The 16,284-nt window shown below is 41.5% G+C and overlaps 1 protein-coding gene across 1 annotated transcript in view; it reads left to right on the plus strand.

Moving 5' to 3' along the window:
* The first annotated feature begins 6,594 nt into the window (after nt 1-6,594).
* The window catches only part of SLC7A14 (solute carrier family 7 member 14), a 122,238-nt gene continuing 112,548 nt past the window's right edge, over nt 6,595-16,284 (plus strand). The window contains exon 1 of the mRNA XM_003894844.5: nt 6,595-6,758. The gene's annotated coding sequence lies outside the window, so the exon portion shown is untranslated. The remainder of the gene's footprint in view (nt 6,759-16,284) is intronic.

The following is a 16,284-nucleotide window of genomic DNA, read 5'->3' on the forward strand; positions in this document are numbered from 1 at the left end:
TTGAGTTTGGATACAAACCTAGGTCAGTTTGAGTCCCTGCTCCTTCCCACCATGATCTCAGCAGTATATGGGACAATTCTAGACCCCACCACTCTCAGTCTCCAGAGAATGATTCCCCAGCACCCATGCTAGCTGTGACTGTCATATCCTCCTACAGCCCAGACAGGGTAAACTTCCAAGCATCAATCCCCTTCTATATTGTGAGATAGGTCTCTTAATATACTGCAAAGTTTTTCCTAATGTTTATTATAGAATGCGTGCTTCATCATATCCTTAGATTATTTACTGCAACCATTGCTCTTATGTCAGATATACTGACATAAGAGATGTTTTCATGTGGTGTAAAAGAATGGGGAGTGGAATCAACTTGTAGCATGATGGGAACTCATGTATACATCTCTCCTCAGTGGAAGACTGTGGCATCTCATGTAGTAGCCACTATAGGATTTGGATGTTTCAGCTGTTTGTCTGCACATGCCTAATACAGCAAAGCCAAATCTCAGGAATTCCAGTGTCAGTGTGAACAAGTGGCCCATTCTCCAGAGCCAGTGCTGCCTGGCTCCCTTTCTTAGACTTCCTGGGAGAGACTCTAAATTTGTAGTCTGGCATTGATCATGATTTATTCTCTATTTTGACCTTAACAAATTATATAAGCCCTCTGAGCCTCTGTTTCCTTGTGTGTAAAGCAGGATAATAACAACCTGACAAGAATATTATGAGTACAAAATGATTTAAATGTCTTAATACAGGGTCTAACACTTAGTAGGCCCTCAAGAAGTGATAGCTTTCTTTTCTTCCCTTTTTCTCTGCTCCCTCTCCCCTGCAATCACCCCGATCACTTTCCCTTACTGACCTACCTCTTTTGATGCCCCTGCTGTCACCAAAGTGACATTCTGCATTCCCTCTGCTATTTGCCTGCCTTTTCCCTATGTATGATGAGAATTCGGGTAAGAATGGACTAATGGTGGCCCGTTGTTCTGGGGAACTTAGTTAGGAAAGATAAAGAGAAGAGTAATTGAGATGACAGAATCAAGGATTGTTAGTGATGGAAAAAAAAAAAAAACTATATGGTAGAGACTCTTACCGTTTGCTTTATCTGATTCTACTCTCATTCCATGTAGAAGAAAGTATTATTCCTCCCTAGTCACCTTGTGATTGCAGTGGGGTCATGTGAGTCATCCTGGACTATGAGTTGTGGGCCATGGTGATGTTGCATCACTTCCAGCACAGAGCATTTAGTTGCTGGTGCAAGGTCCTTCAGCCCTGGTCTTGCCACCCAAGGTGAAGTCTGAAGTGTTATGTTGAGACAGGACATCATAAAATAGTATTGATTGACTATATGGAGCGGGACCGACAGTGGGTACATAATGTGAACAGTAAATACACTTTTGTTATTTCAAACTACTGTAAGTTTGAGCATGTACATTACCACAGAATAACAGATTGAATATAACAGTCCAATCATTGGCTTTCATTTTGTATTAACACAGAATAATCTATAGAATATAGCAGTCTAAGCCTTGATTTTCATGTTGTGGCCTCTTGAAAAGGGGCGGGTTTTTGGCCTTAGTAAGCAAGATATTTTACAGATCTTTTAGGAAGCAGCACCCAGACTGGGAGACAGATCTGTGAAATGTGAGTTTTAGCTCTGGCTCATCTACCGACTAAATGGTTCTAATACAGAACCATTTCTGTATTGTTCATGGCTGTATCCCAAGTATCTAAAATATGTTGAATAAATGAATCAACACTCCCACATTCCAATTGTTAGAACAAGAAAACTACTGAGGTTAGTCAAACCCTCTGAGTCCTAACTTTTCTCATCTTTAAAATAAGAGCTAGTATCTCCCAAAAGATGGAAAATATATCATCAAAGGCACTTGCCACTCAAAGATCCTTGCTACTCAAAGAGTAGTACAATAATCAGCAGCATCAGCATCACTGGAATTGTGCTGGAAATGCAAACTCTTGAGTCCCACCCCAGTCCTACTGAATCTAATTATGCATTTTTAACAAGATCCCCTAGATAATTTCTATGCACATTAGAGTTAGAGAAATAATCATTTAGATGGTACTAGGACTCAACATTAAATGGCCTGTAATCACATAGTGGGAAGGTTATTCCTTTTCCAGTTATCATTCAACTTTTTGGTTACTTTATGGAGAAAGATTGATGTCAATATCTTTAACACCTTGCTAACAGCTGCTAATATCCTTTTTAACAAGGAGAAAGCAAGCCTTAGGTTCCTGGGCAGGCAAAGGTATTTATCTTGACTATAACAGCATTGTTTTATTCTCATTGTGTTTGTTTAAATGGTTGCCTTGTATTCATGGCAACTGATACCAGTTTTCTATTTAAGGTAGTGATGAAAACCTCTTTAAAATAAATTAATTTAGAAAAGTGAATGTAATTAAGGGAAAGAAACACATAATAAATGGGAAGAACTCTTTGCTTTAGTGATTCCTTCCGTGTAAAGGAACTCCATTGGTTTGACAATCCTGACCTCTGTCTTGCCTCCATAGTTTCACTGATTAGGCAACTTTATTTACTCTGCATGGGGTAGGGGTGGGGAAAGTGTAAATTTAGGAATAAAATGAGCATTTTTAGGTCAACATTCCCCTTCTTCCTTTTGAAATTTAAATACCTAGAGGATAATTTACTCATAGATAATTTGCTTATAAATTTCCAGTCCAATTGGTAGGATCGTAGCAGCAGGTTGTTTGTTTAATAGATCTTTATGGTGTGCCTATGGTAACACTAGGTTCTGGTTGTGTGCCTTATTTTCTGTCTTCCTGGTGCTCAAAGGTACTGCTCCTTTTGAAAAGTTCCAGACCAGCCTCTAGTCAGGCTATCACAGTGTCTTTGGTTTCTCAGCTTTTGAATCTGCTCAGAGGCAAGAGTCAGGGGTACTGATGAGCTTGGGGTCCTTTTAGAAGAAAGCATCAGGTACTCATTTTCATTAATCATGAGACAAAAATGGAGAATTGTTTTTAAGGCATCTGGCCAATTCCCTCATGGCCTAACCACCATCCATTCAAGCAGGTCAGTCATGAGGGATTGTAGTCATTACCCTTTTCATGACCCTATTTTGGCAAAAGGCCCTAGATAAGAGTGCTCTGCTGTTTCCCTGGAGAGTAATCACTTTTGTCTCTGAGCTCCACATTTGCTTATGTTAGTTCTCTATCACTTAAGTGGTGCCCCTTTATTCTTCATTATATTGCTCTGGTGTATTTCCATCATGATACTTAACTCCACTGCTTTGTTTACTTGTTTATGGTCTGATCCCCTGCTCTAGACTGTAAGCTCAAGGAGAGCAGAACCATTTCTGCATTGTTCACGGCTGTATCCTAAGTGTCTAGAATATGTTGAGTACATGAATCAACACTTCCACATTCCAACTGTATGAACAAGAAAATGAGGATGTGTACTTTAAAGATCTAGTTAGTAGTCACTTTGTAAGATCATTGTTGAACTCTGGAACTGAGATTTTCACCAATTGTTGCGGCCGTGCATGGCTCTAAATACAAATTTTTGTCTGCTGCATTTCTATTTCTTTGTTCATTAATGCTCTACTTACAGTTGGAAAGTGTTTGCAGTGACTTATGATAAAGTCAACAATCATCATGCAAAAGACAAGAGCTTATAAGTAAGGGAGGACCCAAGATGAACCTTTACAAGAAACCATTGCTAGGGTATAACTTTCGACTGCAACCTATGCAAGATCTGTTCTCTAAGCTTCCTTTTCTGCTCTTCATGGATAAAGTTGACTTGGACACTTAAAACTGCTTTGAAAAAATATATATTCAGACTCCTTGAGCAATTTCTGGTGAAACTGTCCAAAATTTTCTGAAATTTATGCTTGTCTAGGTAACTGCTCATAAAGGCATGATGGCCAAATCAAATGATTCCATGCTTATTTTTCCCTTTCTCATGTTTCTTGATGTCAGTGGAGAGGTAGGTAGGAGTCAGAAGCAGCATTTTACCTAGCCCAGACAATTTTTTCAGTGGTATAGATAGGAGCATGGTTGACACTTTCTGGTCTTTTAGCCTCCCTAAATACAAAGAGGTCCAGATTGGCAATTTCCAAAGAATATTAAAGGGAAGTACACCGGGAGATAGGACTGGAATCTGCTTAAGGTTGGGGGGTTCCAGGAGTTCCTGGTTCGTGTGAGGATTTCATTGAGCTTATTGGAAGTGGATTAGAAACACATATCATCATTCAAGCTGCTGATAAATGTCTAGAGTTCGTTCCTAGACTCCAAATGTTTTTTCTTTGAAATCAAGCCCTTTTGAATGACCAACCAAGTCAGTTTTACCTAGCAAAGGCAGAAAAGTCTAAACCCTGCTGTCTTGAAATATAGGCACAAACTTCTCTCAGATAGTAAATATTCATAACTATTGTGATTGTGACTGGTGTTCTAAAAATGAAAGACCAGGGAAAAATGGAGATTTAAGTCAGAAATTTATCACAGAAAAAGGTGAAACAAAGAACACAGTTCAATAATCACATCCCCTGAGCTACAGGCATACATGCAGACTTAAAGAAACACACCAACCACTTTGGGAGGCCGAGGCGGGCGGATCACGAGGTCAGGAGATCAAGACCATCCTGGCGAACACGGTGAAACCCCATATCTACTAAAAATGCAAAAAAAAAAAAAAAAAAAATTAGCCAAGCGTGGTGGCAGACACCTGTAGTCCCAGCTACTCGGGAGGCTTAGGCAGGAGAACTGCATGAACCTGGGAGGCAGAGCTTGCAGTGAGCTAAGATCTCGCCACTGCACTCCAGCCTGGGGGACAGAGCGAGACTCCGTCTCAAAAAAAAAAAAAAAGAAAAGAAAAGAAACATACCAACATTTTAGGAGCTGTGTATTCTGTGACAAATCCCATCTTCCCATGTCATCACCCTCATAGTTCATTTGGACTAGAATAGACTCAGGGTTTTCTTCAGTCTGTAATATTAATACTCCTTACCTTTTACAGTGACTTCCCATGCACTATCCCATCTAAACATCACAACCCTCTTATATAGAAGGCAGGTAGACATTCCTTTCCCATTCTGAAGATGAGAGTCTGAGAATTTAAGTGATTTGTGAAAGATCATATGATAAGTAGCTGGCAGAGCCTGCACTAAGTTTCCAAATTTCTGATTTTTTAACTTTACACTTTTCCTACCATGTCTCACAGCTTCTTGGTGATCCCAGGAGGTCTAATATATCCTGCAGAACTATTCAAAGCTTAAAATATGGGGATATTATCAGGCTTAGATGCTCATTGAAGGCAGTAATTAACTTGAGGTAGGTGGACTTAACCAAGACTGTCCTGGCACTGATCAAGCAACTTTCTGGGAAGAACCCGTGGCAGACCCACAACATAGAGCTAGATTGGAATTGCTCCACCCTAGAGAAGGAGTGTCAATCAGCCAGTATTATCCCCAAACACAAGATCAGTGAATTTATTTCCAAGGGTAGGAGAGTTATGTTTTTTTGCCTCCCATGTGTTTTGAGGGCTTGGACCAAAGTGCAAGAATTTATGTAGATAACTTTCATCCAAATCAATCTACTCAATGCTTATTAAATAATTCATTCAGTGATGTGGCCAAGCATGCCTGGGTTGGTCTCATCTAGTCCCAATCCTTTTGGGACATAACTTGGCTCTGGGACACTAATCTTAAAGGAGCCAATACAAAATATAAGCCTTCTCTCTCTCGTCTCCACTTAGACTGGTACCTGTTTAACCTGACCTCACAGATACCTCCTTCCATGTTTAAAAAGATGCTTTCACTGCATTAGCACACATCACTTCCTTCTTGCTTTGTGAAATTTATTTTAACGGAAGTGGGGGAAAAGAACTCTCCTTTATTGAGTTCCAAATATGTGTCCAACACTAGGCTAGGCAATTCTAAAAACATGATGATTTCTCAATCTCATGACAATCCTGCAAGGTGATTATTTCACAGATGAGAGAAGAAAAGCTAAAAAGTTAAATGCTCCAAGGTCATACAGATTGGAATCCTAATGTGTCTTCAAATCTCAAGTCTATGATCTTTGCGCCCCTAAGATGTTGTGGACCCAAAGATAAATTTGAGCTTTGGAGAAGGAGGTGGGTCTTGTCTTCTTTAGGAGGAGAGGAGAAATCAATCTCTCTCATTTTTTCTTTCCAGTAGGGCTCAGGGATGTGGAAGTTTAAGAGCAAGGAAGCCTTCGCAGAGGATGAGGGAAGCTTCCAGAGGGCAGGAAGGAGGTCTGGACAGCCCAGTCTAGCAGGGGCAGAGCTGTGGCAGATGCCTTCCCAACACACAGACACTGCAGAGTCCTGCTGGTCCCTGCTTTCCCACACGGCCCCCTCAGCCTCCCCGCAGCCTGAGATAAGACACTGGAGGTCACACCTGGAGGCTCAGAAGGCCAGCGAGGAGTTGCGACCGGCAGATGGGGGGGACGGGGGACGGCAGGCCAGGTGGGAGGGGGTCTGGTGCCAGGCTTGGGCTCAATATGTAAGGGGTTGGGCAGCCCACGTGACTCCAAGGAGGCGGAGACAGGCGAGCTGGAGGGAGGACGAGCAGGCGCGGGGAGGGGTTCGGGGGTGGGGGCGCAATCTGAATAATTGAGGAGCTGTTCAGCAGCCGCGGCTGCCTCCTGCCTTCCTTTGCCGCCACCACCACTTCCCATCCCAGCTAGAGAAACAGCTCCGCGCTGGAAGTGAGTTCGGCCAGCTACCAACCTCGGCAGCCAGCCCGTCGCCTCCAGCCCGCACCCGGGTGAGTGAACAGCCCCCTTTGCTACAGTTTGTCCCCCTCGGGGACCCCCGCGCCCCAGCGGGACCCCTGCAACTGAGATGGCCGCCTCTCCCGGAATGACCCAGGGAGCCGGAGTCACCGGGAGCGGGGGACCAAGAATATGGCGCGGAGGCCGAGGGCGCCCTCCGGGAAGGGGTTCCCTGGAAGAATGGAGGAGCTGGGTCAGGCTCTTTCTGGCTCTGGCCCGGAATGAGGCCCGGACCGCCTGCAATCTGGGGGCACTGGGCTCTGACTCGCGGGAGCTGCCGGGCGGGGCGGGGGCCAGCGCGGCTGCGGCGCCGCCAGAGCGGGAGGCAGAACGGGAGCCGCGAGCGGCGTCCGGGCAGCCTGGGTCTCGGCAGGCGCCGGGCCCGTCCTGTCCCCCGCCTTGGCGCGCACCCCGCACGGGCAGCTCCGTTCTCCACCTCGGACCGAGCCCATGAAACAGAGACGCTTTTCCAGCCGCAGACCGAAGGAAGGTCGGGAACAACGTCTGCCCTTTTGCCTGGGAGCAAACTCCTCAAAGGGACTCCCGCCGAGCCCCGCTCCCCGACCAGGCCGGTGGCGCCCCGAAGGGCGTCTGTCCCCGGAGAGTGGTGACTCGCCCGGGGGCGGCAAAGAGAACGTGACGGGAGCGGTGTCCAGGGGAGCTCCCTGCCCAGAGCCGACAGCCCCAGCAAGGGGAGCTCTCCTGCACTGCTTCACTCCTCAGTCTCCTCTCTTCCCCCACTCCAAAACACATCAGCTCCCCTCTAATCCAAGAGGGTCAGGCTAGGGCTCCGTGGCCACCGGGGAGGAGCCCCCACCCTCCTTCTCTCTCCTGTGTCACCCCGCCCGCTCCCCAAATGAGTATTTTATATTGCAATTGAAGAGTGAGCAAAGCAAAGGCAGGGAAGAGATGCAGGAAGGCAGCAGCGGGGCTCGCGTCTGTTCCTGGCACTCCTCATTCCCCCACCTGTGTGAAGCTCGTTTCCTTGAGGTTTTGAGAGGAGAGACTCAAAGGAACGGGCTCTGGCGAAGGGATCCCCGCCTGAGTGTCGGGGTACGTCACTGGCTCGAGTTGCCCAAGGGCCGCAGAATGACAACCTGCCTCCCCCTAGGTACAGGGTCTAGGAGAGCGCCTGGGTAAGGTAGCTCTCCTCCGACCGAGCGCAGGAAAAGGCGCTGTCCGCGGTGCTGAAAGTTCTCGGAGGCTGGGTGCTAATACCGCCGCAACCCGCATTCCCTGCAAGCAGAAACTGCGTTAGAAGCATGTAAAGGGTTCTAAGCAAGCGATCTAGAGAAACAGATAAAGAAGGGGCTTTGCCTTTCCCGGTTTTCTGCTTCCCCGGGACTCCGCCTGGGTAAAGGTTCTCGGCTTTCCTGGGTGGAAGTGCAGGAAGCGGGTGTCACTTCAGGATCCAGCTTTGCTAACTTGGGGAGCTTCCTCGTTCTACTTCCTGTACCTGAGCAGTGAGTCTTCCTGTCGGTAAAGTGTTGAAAGGCAGTTAGGGATGCTGTTTTGATAATAAACATTTCTGTGGCTTTCAGGAATCAGAGAATTGTTAGGCTACACAAAGGAGGGGCTTCATGGTTATAGCTTTTTCCTCTTCTTAGAACCCTTCTTTCCCCACTGCATGTTATTTACATGCTTTAGATAAAGATCGCTAAGCAGTCCTGTATGTTTGTTTCTTTAGCTAGTCTTTTATATTACAGATAAGATGGGGAAAGGATTGAGCCAACTTTGGGAGGCCTGGTTTGTACTGAATACCTCTGTCGGCTAGGTAATAATATTTCATTTATACTTCACAATAGCTGCCAACCATAAGTATCACACAGAGAAGGAAACGGAAACTTGATTCCAGAGATTGGATTCAAACTCAGATCTATTTAACTCAAAGTCCAAGCCATTTTCATGACTTCATTTTGGTATTTGGCTCTGAATAGCTATTATTGGGGATTATAGCAGGAGAATGACAAAGAAGGGAGGCCTGCTCTTCTCTTTCACACACTCTCCTCTCTTCCAACCCTTTTCTCTTTAATCCGTTCACCCACTCACTGTCATGCACTCCCACCCTCCCAACTGGTTTTGCATGTCGCTTGAGATACCACCGTTCACACAACTTCAGCTCCAATACTATGGAAACAAGTTAGAGAACTAAACCAGCAGGCTTTTCTAGAAGAGTAGCAGGGTTTCAGGAAGTCTGGAGAACTAGAGTCCACATGTACTTTCATATTAAGAATTATACTATTGAATTTTAGGACTAGAATAGCTTTGAATAACATTTAGCACCATTGTTTTATGTGAAAGAAAACTTGGAAACCAAAAGACGGTCATTAGTCTAAGTGACATGATTGAAAAATTAGAACCCAGTTAACCTGATTCCAGGCCCAGTGCCTTTCCCACTATTTCCTGGTGTCTGAAATACTCTTCCATATTGCTTCTTTGATTATATTTGACAAAACGTCAACATCAGTGAACTATATAAAAGAACATACCAAAAATACAAACACTTAACATACAAGCATTCCCCTTACCTTTCTTCCAGCTCCTTTGTCTTCCAGCTCTTTCCCCTCTGGTCCTACTATTCCAGTGTTGTCTAACCCGACATACCTGGGAGATATGACCCACCTTCCTCAGTAACAGTTTTTTCTGCAGCAGCAATGCAGAAATGAGAATGGTGGTATGGCATTTCTTTACTTGCTCTATGTTGTCTATATCTCCTCTTCTATGACCTATTCTCCAAAAAATAATTTTCCCAGAATTGGTTACCCTAAGCAGCTGCCCATGTTCTCACAGGGACTTGGAAAAGGCCCTAATAAGACCTAAGGATTTTTATTTAAAAAGAGCATTATAAGTGTTAATATCTATGAAATGCTTATCACATGTGAGGCACTATGAGTAGTTTCTTCATCAATCATTTTACTGAATTATCACAATTCTGTCAAGTAGGTATCTCAATTAAAGATGTTCATAGAGTTCTAGTTCACTCTAACATACATTGAAACCTGATATTCTGTTCATTTCCTCTTTCTTCTCTTTCCAGCTCATAGTGAAATCTCATCTTCATTAATCGGATTTTTGTATTTAATTGATAGTTCCATCCTGCTCCAAAACTTAGCATTTAGAAATTCGAATTCAATTCAAATGGCACTGTTTTGCTCTCTCATCTCTTAATATTTACCAAACATATTCTCCCCATTTGTTATTCCTTATTTTAAAATTCCCATATGCCTCCTTATTGATAATGCCAACATTCTGCTTCAAATCTTCTCTAGAGTCAATTAAGGTATAATTTGTGATTAAATACATAACTTCTTTTGTACCTCCACTAGGTGATCTGTCAAGAATGCTATTGTTGAGGTGCTCTGGGCCCTGTGAACCAGAACCTTAAACTGTCTAGAACTACTCTGTCCAACATGGTATGCTAGCCACATGTAGCTATTTATATTTAAATTTTAATTAAACTTTTAAAAATTAAAAATTTAGTCCCCCAGTCACTCTAGTCATATTTCAAGTGCTCAATAACTCTATATGGCTAATGATTACTATATTGGACAGGGCAGACATCAGAAAATTTTTACTATTTAAGAAAGTTGTGTTGAATAATGCTGCTTTAGACAGTACTAAACATACCCTCACAGCAACGAAGAACTAGGAACTGGGAAGAAGTAAGGACCTACTCTTCCTTGAAGCTTCTGCCAAGAAAGGCAGAAAAAGCCACTTATGCCTAATACATCACCAACAGCCCAAAGATACCTAAGACAATTAGGCTATGAAGGAGTGTGCGTATCTTACTTAAGGAGCTGGTAGACTCTTGAGTTTGCTTCATATGAATTCTATGTTATTATAAAGTAAAATATTCCATGAGTGAGGCTTGCTGGTTTCCTGAATTTTGACTTAGATATAACCTGAAAGTTCCAATTCAAAATCCAAGTTTATAGATAATGTGGATATGTAATAACATGTGTGTGTGTTTATCTTGTCTTAGTAATCATAGTATGGTAGACATGCAAAGAATATAAGACTTGGAGTCAGTAGTATAGGTGCCACTTACTACTTGGTGACATTATGAGGCCCTCTAGAGCTCCATTTCTCCATCGGTAAGATGTTGATGAGAATTGCCGTAACTACCTCAAAGGACTATTGTGAAACTCAAAGTGTAGGCATGTGAAAGTACTTTGTAAGGAGCATGATTGAATCTGCAATGGTTTATTATTTTATATAGATATGGTACAGACAATGTACAAATAGGGTAGTTCAGGCTGAATGCATTTCTGAATGGTTTTAATCCTGATATGACTGTATTTTTGCCTTTGTTGTCATTTATTTCACTGAAAAGTAGAATAGTGAAGAAAAAAATTAGTTATTGAAATTTCTGGTTTGTTAGATTCTATTAATTGAAATACTGTGCATTCCTTGTGGTTTAGTTTATTTGGTCCTGAACATTTTCTCTTCAGGATTAAAAAAAAAAATAACTAGGAAGTCTAAGTTGTTTGGAACAGCTTTTACCTTTCAACTAATAGTTTTTAAGTAATAATCAATAATGATCCCATCAGGTAATAGGGCTTCAGAAATAACAAAATACAAGGATTATGGATATTCCTCAGTGTGAGTGGATGAGAGGGATAATTTTTAAAATATATTCTTACTATTTACAAATTGAAATGAGCTTCTATCCATTTTCATAGATGAATTGAACAAGAATAATTCTATTTCATGCATTGATTAAACCAAAATAAAAGTGAAAGTCATTAACTTGACTGAATTATTGAGTTTACATTAGGGATTCTAACCTTAAATAACAAGTCTTTATTCATTCTCTAAGTTGAAATCTGTTGGGGTCATTAGGAGAACCTTATGCATCTGGCTAACATTTACTCCCAAACCTAGCATCTATGATCTACTCCTGCACTTTGATCTGTGTATGCTATTTATGCTTCAAGTAAAAGTGCTTTTCAGATGCAGCCACACCTTCTATAATGGCTCACCATTTTGATACTTAAATATTTTTCTCTTATAACACAAAGATTAACACAGTGCTCAGATATTGTAGAAAATAAGCCTGGAAATGAAGCTATTCCATCAGATGATTCTTCACTGCATTTATTAGGTTGTTATCATCTTGAAAACTCAACAAAGTCACTTTATTTATTCATTCCTTCATTAATGAAGCACCTGAGAATCAAGCTGAGTATGACCAAGGGCATGAGATTTTATCTCCAGTTCCAGAGATCTAGTTTACCTTTGTTAAGAGTTGACGAAGGTATAGATACTACCTTGTAAGATGCTCTCTCAGGTAAATAGTTGAGACGTACACTTAGCCACTGTTTCTGGTCAAGCATGCTGTCCTCAAGCCTTTGTTGCATATGGGACTATATTACTAAGGGAAAAATAAGCGAAGTTATCAACTCTGGCTTCTAGTAGATGATGCTAGCTTTAACAATAAACATATTTTGCTGGATGTCATGATTTATTCATTTCATTGGACTTGTTTACCTCTTGGAAGGGCCTGGATTTTGGAAAGGGGAAAATGCCATAACCTTGGAGCTGAAAAGAGTTTTTCTCTGTCTGTAGCTTAAAGGATTTCTTTAATTGTGTATCCCAAGAGATAAAGAGAACTGACAATGTAGCTTTGAAACCAATCCTTCTAGCATACAATCATCCATTTAATCAATAACATAGTTGAAGAATGTCCTATATTGACATGAAAATGCTGCGGTCAAGGATGTTTGGAACACGTGGATGATCAATAAATATTTGTTGAATTCAAACCATTGTTCCAGGTTAATTCATGCCATACACTCATCTAGCCAACCCTCTCTACCTAGAATTCAGTATTCCCTATGGCATTTTCCTTTAGCAAATAAAACAGGAGGCAAACACAGTATATCAAATTTTACCCTAATAACCACCCTTCTAGCCCTTCTCAGGGCATAAATAGTGATGGCCAAGAGAGACTACTCCTGAGAATTGTGTCTTGCTGCTTCACCCAGGAAACAAAGCATACATCAGCCCAAAGGCCTTGCATTTCACTGTGATGAGGCAACTTCAGAAACTCAAAGCTTAAATGGAGTTATGTGTTCTTTTCCGCTTTTATATTGAAGGGATACTTGTCATTTCCTTCAGAAAGTATTTGGCTGGCCTTCACAATAGCAGCAGGCAATTGCTATTGTTCCTAAATTCAGAAGAAGCTTAGCTTAGAATGAAAGCACATATATTAATTAGAGGAGAACATCACAGTCTGATGGTTTACAGAATATTATCCTTTTTCGGGAATAATAAGGCTTCCCTTTAAGAGTTTTAACTGGTTATTACTGACAAAAATGAAAGAAAAACAGCTGATTCTATTCTAGCAAGTCAATAAGCAAATGCCTAGAATTAACTGATTCTTATTTGCCAAAGGCAAAATATTCCAACCCGATGAACAATGAATAATCAAGCTGGTTCTCACTGTCTCTTCATTTTAAAAAAATTTTTCCATGTTTTAAAAATAATCAGTAAATAAAAAACAATTCCACCCAGGTGTTTAAACATTCTGATGACAAAAGGGTCTTCACAAATGGAAAGGCTTAACTGTTTGTTAGAGATTATACAACATATTATTATGCCAATATTTTATAACAATCACATAACTGAACTCTCACTTTAGAGAGAAATTGACCCCAGGAACACTCACCTGAGTTAATGTCAGAGGAATATGACTTGAGTCTCCTCTCTCTCAGCCAATTATAGAATATGCACTCTTTTGCATTTTTTAACATCATGCATCATTTCATTAGTCATGAAAACTTGTTCAGTCGATGAGTTTATCAAAGATTCAGGTTTATCTTTTATCAAAGATTCAGGGAGTAGGAAAGAGTATGTGTTTGGATTTCAGATTATTTCCCTTTGTACCGCCAGGTGAAAGAACTACTGGTCAAGGACAGTCAGCAGGTAGAAATTTCAGGGGTGGAACTATGAGCTAGAGGAAAAGATTCAAAACCTCAGCATCATCCATGTTGCAAGAACTTAGGCAAGGATTTAACTCTTCTTACCTTTTTAATCTTCATCTCTAAAAGAAGATATTTGGATTAAATAGTGTACAACATCCTGCAAGCCATAACATTCTATGGTTCAAGGAAATAGGGCCAAGAGCTTGAATAATCCATTATTTGCCTCCTTAAGCCCAAAGAACTGAACATAAACCAAGATTCTTATTTTTACATCATTACTTATCAGAAGCTCTGAATTTCTTGCTAGTACTTTACCTAGTAACAATAACGATAATGATAGCTAATACTTATACAATTACTATGACCTTATAAGTTGGTATGGTTATCATTGCCATTTGACAGATGAGAAACCTGGATACTAAAGTAATTAAATTACCTGCCCAAATTCACACAGGTAACAAGTTTGTGCTACCATGCTATGCCGCCTCTATAAAAACCACAAATCTGACAGACAGATAGCTGATGTGTGCCATTTATAGCGACTGGACACACCAGCCAATTCTCTGGAGAATTTCTATTTTACCTCCACTTTTTACTAGAAGAGCAATCAAGAGGGTGAATAGAACTCCAGGCCTGTGTGTGGGAATCCACATTGTCTTTCTGTAAGATGGCTCTTGTGCTTTTGCAATTGATGTCATTGACCAATTGTTTACATGGTTCAAGCATTGAATGTTGGTGCTCTGCAGGCAGTTGCATTTGGTGAGGACCACTCTGCTGCCTCTTCCCAGAATGTGTGACTAGCCACACCACCAGAAATAGATGGATGTTGATGCAGGATCGATCCAGCACCTTCTAATGCTATAAAAGTCAGCCCCATATCTTCACTATTCAGTAGAGTCTTCTAGCTTCTGCCTTTAGGTTTTTGACTCAGTGTAACAATCCAGACAGCTTTTATGGTAGAGAGGGAGAGCTCCCAGAGAGTCATTTCCTGCAGGTAGGCTTGGGTCAAGGCTAAGACTAAAGCTTTCAAAATCATGTTGCGAAAATCCTTTTCTTCTCATTAATCCTATATTAACAAATTAGTCATAAGTACAGTACACCACAGTACCCATCTATTTCACTGTGGATTTCAATGTATTGAATATACAAATGGGCATGTAGCTCTTAATATGGTATATCTAACCAGCTGAGAATGCTCTGACTATAGTCAAATATGTTTCTTCTTTAGCTCTAGTTTCTGGCTTGTTAAACTAGCTACATATCCCATCAACACCAAGGCCAATTACAGAATGCATAACTCTACTTCTTCCTCTGTGGTTTTCTAGCTACTCTGTGGGGAGTGGGATGGCCTAGGAGTCAGAAGATCTGGTTTCCAGACTCAGCTTTGAAATGTACTACCTGTGACACTTGGGCCAGCACCATTCACTGCTTCAAGGCTGAACTTCCTTACCTTTAAAATAGGGGTAATAGATCTTGCCCCTCACATTACAAATTGGGTCAATGAGATGGCATTCACTGAAGCTCCTTGTTAACCATACAGTGTCCAAAGGAAAGAGATGGATTTGCCATCCTTTCAGTCTTTCCCAGTCAGAAATTACTCTCAAGTTGTTGCTACCCAATTCTGAACCAGGGTTAACAGCTAAATCAATGTCTTTAAGGTTAAGAAGAGCTTGGATCTAAATTTGTAAATCTAGAAAATGACACTTACAACAGGAGAAGCCTCCTGGTTTCTTCTAAATTAATGATCCTCAACCTGGGGCAATGTGACCTCAGTAAGGGGTATTTTGTATTGGCACAGACACTGGAGGAGAGGGGTGTTACTACTGGCTTTTAGTGGACTGGGATCTAGAATGTTAAATATCCTGCACTAGACAGAACAATCCTGCAGCATAAAAAATGTCCTGCCCAAAATGCCAATAGCACTACACCCCCACTGAAAAATATTGCTCAGAGTAATGTGCTGTTCCTGGTTCCTAATTCTCCAATTGATACTGACAGAGAGAGTTTACTTTTCATCTCCTCCCACAGATGAAATCGTGCCATGCTCATGTGAGATCTGTAATAGTTGTAGTTCAGAAGCATGACCGGACTTCCAGTAAGTTCACCAGTAAATAAAACAATGGGGTCAGAGATCAGTGATTTTAAAATTAACCCTCAGAAGCTTCCACAAAAAGCCTCCTCTAACCTCTGCAGGGGCAAGGATTCCCAGCAGGTTACTATGCCTATAATGTGAGGGCTGGCCTAAAGGATGGCATTTAGGGATGTAAAATCAGCAAATCATGATTCTAAAACCACTATCTTTGCAATTTATTGAAGAAACATTGTAATATGCACTTGTTTTATGACAAGCATTGGCCTAGCTAGGCACTGGGTATGAGACATAATCCCTGCCTCAAGTCACCAGTAATCTGAAAGTTCCACAGATGTCATCCACATTAATTATGTATGCAACATGATACATGCTGTAACATATTATGAGGGAGCCTCCAAGGAGAGACCACCAGGAAACAATTCACTTCCGCAGAGGAAATTATAATTGAACAGTATCTTGAATGGCATATAATATTTTTTCAGACGGATAAATGAGAGAGAA

The sequence above is a fragment of the Papio anubis genome, chromosome 2 (genome assembly GCF_008728515.1).
Source record: "Papio anubis isolate 15944 chromosome 2, Panubis1.0, whole genome shotgun sequence".
NCBI classification, from domain to species: Eukaryota; Metazoa; Chordata; class Mammalia; order Primates; family Cercopithecidae; genus Papio; species Papio anubis.